Genomic DNA, 8,240 nt, shown 5'->3' with positions numbered 1-8,240 from the left:
TCTCCTAATGATGCGATCCCGTTATCAAATGACAACTCATGTCCATGGTTAGGAAACCTTAACCATCTTTGATCAACGAGCTAGTCTAGTAGAGGCTTACTAGGGACACTATGTTTGTTTATGTATTCACACATGTATTAAGGTTTCCGATCAATACAATTCTAGCATGAATAATAAACCTTTATCATGAATAAGGAAATATAAAATAACAACTTTATTATTTCCTCTAGGGCATATTTCCTTCAGTCTCCCACTTGCACTATAGTCAATAATCTAGTTCACGTCGCCATGTGATTTAATACTAATAGTTCACATCATCATGTGATTAACACCTATAGTTCACATTGCTATGTGACCAACACCCAAAGGATTTACTAGAGTCAATAATCTAGTTCACATCGCCATGTGATTAACACTCAAAGAGTACTAAGGTGTGATTATGTTTTGCTTATGAGAGAAGTTTAGTCAACGGATCTGTCACATTCAGATCTGTATGTTTATTTGCAAATTTCTATGTCTACAATGTTCTGCATGGTGCTACTCTAGATAATTGCTCCCACTATCAATATGTATTCAGATTGAGACTCGGAGTCATCCGAATTGGTTTCAAAGCTTGCATCGGAGTAACCCTTTATGACGAACTCTTTATCACCTTCATAACCGAGAAATATGTCCTTAGTCATCTTAGGCAACTAAGGATAAAATTGACCGTTGTCTAGTGATCTACTCTTGGATCACTATTGGACCCCCTTGCCAAACTCATCGCCAGGTACACAATAGGTTTGGTACGCAGCATGGAATACTTTATAGAACCTATGGCTGAGGCATAAGGAATGACTTTCATTCTCACTCTATTTTCTGCCGTGGTCGGGTTTTGAGTCTTACTCAACTTCAGACCTTGCAATGCAGGCAAGAACCCTTTCTTTGAGTAATCCATTTTGAACTTCTTCAAAACTTTGTCAAGGTATGTGCTTTGTGAAAGTCCTATTAAGTGTCTTGATCTATCTCTATAGATCTTGGTGCCTAGTACATAAGAAGCTTTACCGAGGTCTTTTAATGAAAAATTCTTATTCAAGTATCCTTTTATGCTATCCAGAAATTCTATATCATTTCCAATCAACAATATGCATCCACATATAAAATCAGAAATGCTACAGAGCTCCCACTCACTTTCTTGTAAGTACGGGCTTCATCGTAAGTCTGTATAAAACCATATGCTTTGATCACCTCATCAAATCGTATATTCCAACTCCGAGATGCTTGCACCAGTCCATAGATGGATTGCTGGAGCTTGCTGAACCATATCGACGAAATTTTCCTATCCCTAAAAAAGAAAAATATGACCCCTTGTTCCTATATATTACCAAGGAAAAGTAATCCTTCTTTTATAGGCGAAATTATATTGGATTTTATATGTATATAATTCCTTAATTATATGAGACCAAAAAGAAGAAATGACACGAGGGTTCTATATATAGATAGAGAAAGAAAGAAGAAGAAAACACTTGGTTAGCACCTTTAGGATCGACAAAAACTTCTGGTTGTATCATATACAACTCTTCTTTGAGATATCCATTAAGGAATGCAGTTTTGACATCCATTTGCCAGATTTCATAATCATAAAATGTGGTAATTGCTAACATGATTTGGGCGGACTTAAGCATCACTACGGGTGAGAAAGTACCATCATAGTCAACTCCTTGAACGTGTTGAAAACCTTTTGCGACAAGTCGAGCTTTGTAGACAGTAACATTAACATGAACGTCAGTCTTCTTCTTGAAGATCCATTTATTCTCTATGGCTTGCCAATCATCGGTCAAGTCCACCAAAGTCCACATTTTGTTCTCGTACATGGATCCTATCTCAGAATTCATGGCCTCAAGCCATCTGTCGGTATGGGCTCATCATAGCTTCCTCATAGTTCGTAGGTTTGTCATGGTCTAGTAACATGACTTCCACGACAGGATTACCGTACCACTCTGGTGCGGAACATGCTTTGTTCGACCTACGTGGTCTAGTAGTAACTTGATCTGAAGTTTCATGATCATCATCATTAGCTTCCTCACTAGTCTGTGTAGGCATCACGGGAACGGATTTCACTGATGTGCTACTTTCCAATTCGAGAGATGGTATGACTGCCTCTTCAAGTTCTACTTTCCTCCCACTCACTTCTTTCGAGAGAAACTCCTTCTCTAGAAAGGTTTCATTCTTGGCAACAAAGATCTTGCCTTTGGATCTATGGTAGAAGGTGTACCCAATTGTTTCCTTAGGGTATCCTATGAAGATGCACTTCTCTGATTTGGGTTCAAGCTTATCAGGCTTAAGCTTTTTGACATAAGTGTCGCATCCCCAAACTTTAAGAAACGACAGCTTAGGTTTCTTGCCAAACCATAGTTCATACAGTGTCATCTCAACGGATTTAGACGGTGCCCTATTTAACGTGAATGTGGTTGTCTCTAATGCATAACCCCAAAACGATAGTGATAAGTCGGTAAGAGACATCATAGATTGCACCATATCTAATAAAGTACGGTTACAACATTCGGACACACCATTACACTATGGTGTTCTAGGTGACACAATTCCACATTATTTTAAATGAAGGCCAAACTCATAACTCAAATATTCGCTTCCGCGATCAGATCATAGATACTTTATCTTCTTGTTATGATGATTCTCCACTTCACTTTGAAATTCTTTGAACTTTCCAAATGTTTCAGACTTGTGTTTCATCAAGTAGATATACCCATACCTACTCAAATCATCTGTGAAGGTCAGAAAATAACAATACCCGCCGTGTGCCTCAACACTCATCAGACCGCATACATCGGTATGTATTATTTCCAGTAAGTCATTAGCTTGCTCCATTGTTCCGAAGAATGGAGTTTTAGTCATCTTGACTATGAGGCATGGTTCGCAAGCATCAAATGATTCATAATCAAGTGATTCTGAAAGTCCATCTGCATGGAGTTTCTTCATGCGCTTTACACCAATGTGACCTAAACGGCAGTGTCACAAGTATGTTGCACTATCATTATCAACTTTGCATCTTTTTGGCATCTATTTTATGAATATATGTATCACTATGATCGAGATTCAATAAACCATTCACATTGGGTGTATGACCATATAAGGTTTTATTCATGTAAACAGAACAACAATTATTCTCTGACTTAAATGAGTAAACGTATTGCAATAAACATGATCAAATCATATTCATGCTCAACGCAAACACCAAATAACATTTATTTAGGTTCAACACTAATCCCGAAGGTAGAGGGAGTGTGCGATGGTGATCGTATCAACTTTGGAATCACTTCCAACACACATTGTCACCTCGCCCTTAACTATTCTATGTTTATTCTGCAGCTCCTGTTTCGAGTTACTAATCTTAGCAACTGAACCGGTATCAAATACCCAGGGGTTACTACAAACACTAGTAAGATACACATCAATAACATGTATATCAAATATACCTTTGTTCACTTTGCCATCCTTCTTATCCGCCAAGTATTTGGGGCAGTTTTGCTTCCAGTGACCATTCCCTTTGTAGTAGAAGCACTTAGTTTCAGGCTTGGGTCTAGCTTTGGACTTCTTCCCGGGAGTGGCAACTTACTTGCCATTCTTCTTGAAGTTACCTTTCTTTACCTTGCCCTTTTTATTGAAACTAGTGGTCTTGTTTAATCATCAACACTTGATGCTCTTTCTTGATTTCTACCTTCGCCGATTTCTGCATCGCGAAGAGCTCGGGAATCGTTTTCGTCATCCCTTGCATATTATAGTTCATCATGAAGTTCTAGTAGCTTGGTGATAGTTACTAGATAACTCTGTCAATCACTATCTTATTTGGAAGATTAACTCCCACTTGATTCAAGCGATTGTAGTACCTAGACATTTTGAGCACATGCTCACTGGCTGAGCTATTCTCCTCCATCTTGTAGGCAAAGTAGAGGTCTCATTCCTCTCGACATGGGCATGAGTCTGAAATACAAATTTCAGCTCTTGGAACATCTCATATGCTCAGTGGCGTCAAAATGTTCTTGAAGTCCCGGTTCTAAGCCATAAAGCATGGTGCACTAAACTATTAAGTAGTCATCATATCAAGCTTGCCAAATGTTCATAACGTCTGCATCCGCTCCTGCAATAGGTCTGTCACCTAGCAGTGCATCAAGGACATAATTCTTCTGTGCAGCAATGAGGATAATCCCCAGATAATGGACCTAGTCCGCATCATTGCTACTATCATCTTTCAACTTAGGTTTCTCTAGGAACATATCAAAAATAAGGCAGCTAAATCACGAGCTATTGATGTACAACATAGATATGCAAAAAACTATTAAGACTAAGTTCATGATAAATTTAAGTTCAATTAATCAAATTACTTAAGAACTCCCACTTAAATAGACATCCCTCAAGTCATCTAAGTGATGCGTGATCCAAATCAACTAATCCATGTCCGATCATCACGTGACATGGGGTAGTCATCAATGTTCAACATCTCTATGTTGATCATATCTACTATATGATTCACGTTCGACCTTTTGGTCTCCAGTGTTCCGAGGCCATGTCTGTACATCCTAGGCTTGTCAAGTTTAACCCAAGTATTCTGCATGTGCAAAACTGTCTTACACCCGTTGTAAGTGAACGTAGAGTCTATCACACCCGATCATCACATGGTGCCTCGAAACAACAAACTGTAGCAACGGTGCATACTCAGGGAGAACACTTTTACCTTGAAATTTAGTGAAGGGATCATCTTATAATGCTACCGCCGTACTAAGAAAAATAAGATGCATAAAAGATAAACATCACATGCAATCAAAATATGTGACATGATATGGCCATCATCTTGTGCTTTCGATCTCCATCTCCAAAGCATCGTCATGATCTCCATCATCACTGGCTCGACACCTTGATCTCCATCGTTGTGTCGTGGTCGTCTCGCCAACTATTGTTTCTACAACTATCGCTAACGCATAGTGATAAAGCAAAGCAATTACATGGCGTTTGCATTTCATACAATAAAGGGACTACGATAAGGCTCATGTCGGTTTCCGATAACTTACAAAACATGATCATCTCATACAATTACGTATATCTCATCATGTCTTTACCATATCACATCACAACATACCCTGCAAAAACAAGTTAGACGTCCTCTACTTTGTTGTTGCAAGTTTTACGTGGCTGCTACGGGTTTCTAGCAAGAACCGTTTTTACCTACGACAAAAACCACAACGGTGAATTACCAAGTTTGCTGTTTTAACATTCTTCAAGGACCGGCCACAGTCAAATTCAATTCAACTAAAGTCGGAGAAATAGACACCCGCTAACCACTGTTATGCAAAACTAGTTGCATGTCTGTCAGTGGAACCGGTCTCATGTACGTGGACATGTAAGGTTGGTCCGACCCGCTTCATCCCACAATACCACCGAATCAAAATAAGATGTTGGTGTTAATAAGAAGTATGACTATCACCGCCCACAACTCTTTATGTTCCACTCGTGCATATCATCTATGCATAGACCTGGCTCATGATGCCACTGTTGGGAATCATTGCATGGAAAACAAAAAATTTCTATGAACATCTAATGATCTATCCATGGAGATACATAGCAACGAGGGGGAGAGTGTGTATACGTACCCTCGTAGACCGTAAGCAAAAGCGTTTGTTCAATGCAGTTGATGTAGTCGTACACCTTCGCGATCCGCCCGATCAAGTACCAAACGCACGTCACCTCCGTGTTCTGCACACGTTCAGCTCGGTGTCGTCCTCGCCATCTTGATCGAGTAAGCGGGACGATGTAGTAGATGAGTTCCGTCAGCAAAACGGCATGGTGACGGTGGTGGTGAAGCAATCCCGCAGGGCTTCACCTAAGCACTGCGACGATCTAGAGCGGAGGAGTAAACTAGAGGCAGAGGGGTGCCGACACACAGCATGGAATAAGCTGTGTATTGTGTGGCACCCCTCCCCACATATATATAGGTGTGGCAGGGGAGAAGGCAGCCCCTAGGGCGCCCCAAGTGGTGCGGCGACAGCCCTAGGGCTTCTCACTCTATTTTCTGTCGTGGTCGGGTTTTGAGTCCTACTCAACTTCAGACCTTGCAATGCAGGCAAGAACCCTTTCTTTGACTGATCCATTTTGAACTTATTCAAAACTTTGTCAAGGTATGTGTTTTGTGAAAGTCCTATTAAGCATCTTGATCTATCTCTATAGATCTTGATGCCCAATACATAAGTAGCTTTACCAAGGTCTTTTATTGAAACATTCTTATTCAAGTATCCTTTTATGCTATCCAGAAATTCTATATCATTTCCAATCAACAATATGTCCTCTGGGAGTTGCATAATCTCATAGTCGAAGGATTGTGCATTTGACATGAGGAAAGCAATAGCAATAAAACTGGATGATCATTATGCTAAGCAAACGGATGTGTCTTGTCCATCACATCATTCTCCTAATGATGTGATCCCATTATGAAATGACAACTCATGTCCATGGTTAGGAAACCTTAACCATCGATCAACAAGCTAGTCTAGTAGAGGCTTACTAGGGACACTATGTTTGTTTATGTATTCATACATGTATTAAGGTTTCTGATCAATACAATTCTAGCATGAATAATAAACCTTTATCATGAATAAGGAAATAAAATAACAACTTTATTATTGCCTCTAGGGAATATTTCCTTCAGGAATTACCATAATTATAGGAATTACTAGGAAACGGCCTAGGATTAAAATTACCTCTATACGCGTTATTACCAAAATTGTTCCTACCAACAAAATTCACATCCATAGATTCATTATTATTCTCCATCAAAGTAGACAAAGGCATATCATTAGGATCAATACAAGCACTCTTCCTATCAAATAATTTCATAAGCTCATCCATCTTTCCACTCAAAACATTAATCTCTTCAATCGCATGCACTTTTTTACTAGTGGAAGATCTTCCGGTATGCTATTGAGATAATTAACCATAATATTATCTGGGACTTTAGTAGCTTCTCCTAAAGTAATTTCCAAAAAAGTACCTCCCGCGGCCGAATCTAATAGATTTGTAGAAGCAAAATTCAATCTAGCATAAAAAATTGTATGATCATCCATAAATTTAAACCATGAGTAGGGCAATTTCGTATCATCAATTTCATCCTCTTCCAAGATTGTGCAACATGTTCATGATCAAGTGACATGTCTCCGTCGTATCTATAATTTTTGATTGTTCCATGCCAATATTATTCAACTTTTATATACTTTTGGCAACTTTTTATACTATTTTTTGGGACTAACATATTGATCCAGTGCCCAGTGCCAGTTCCTGTCTGTTGCATGTTTTTTTGTTTCACACAAACCCAATATCAAACGGAGTCCAAACGGGATAAAAACGAACGGAGATTTTTCGGAATATTTATGATTTTCTGGAAGTAAAATCAACGCCAAACGGTGTCCAGGGTGGCCACGAGACAAGGGGGCGCGCCCTCCCCCCTCGGCGCGGCCTGGGCTCTCGTGGGCCATCCGTAAGGCGGTTGACGCTCTTCTTTTGGCGCAAGAAAGCTAATTTTAGGAGAAAGATCTGGGCAAAAGATTCACCCCAATCGGAGTTACGGATCTCTGGATATTTAAGAAACGGTGAAGGGGTAGAATCTGAGAATACAGAAACAGAGAGATAGATCCAATCTCGGAGGGGCTCTCGCCCCTCCCACGCCATGGGAGCCAAGGACCAGAGGGGAAACCCTTCTCCCATCTAGGGAGGAGGTCAAGGAAGAAGAAGAAGTGGGGCTCTCTCCCCCTTGCTTCCGGTGGCGCCAGAACGCCGCCGGGGGCCATCATCATCACCGCGATCTTCACCAACACCTCTGCCATCTTCACCAACATCTCCATCACCTTCCCCCATCTATATTCAGTGGTCCACTCTCCTGCAACCCATTGTACCCTCTACTTGAACATGGTGCTTTATGCTTCATATTATTATCCAATGATGTGTTGTCATCCTATGATGTCTGAGTAGATTTTTGTTGTCCTATCGGTGATTGATGAATTGCTATGATTGGTTTGAGTTGCATGTTTTATTATTGGTGCTGTCCTATTGTGCCCTCCGTGTCGCGCAAGCGTGAGGGATTCCCGCTGTAGGGTTTGCAATATGTTTATGATTCGCTTATAGTGGGTTGCGTGAGTGACAGAAGCACAGACCCGAGTAAGTAGGTTGTTTGCATATGGGATAAAGGGGACTTGATA

The sequence above is a fragment of the Triticum aestivum genome, chromosome 1B (assembly GCF_018294505.1).
Source record: "Triticum aestivum cultivar Chinese Spring chromosome 1B, IWGSC CS RefSeq v2.1, whole genome shotgun sequence".
In the NCBI taxonomy this organism is placed as follows: domain Eukaryota; kingdom Viridiplantae; phylum Streptophyta; class Magnoliopsida; order Poales; family Poaceae; genus Triticum; species Triticum aestivum.
Note: the sequence above shows the minus strand (reverse complement) of the source record.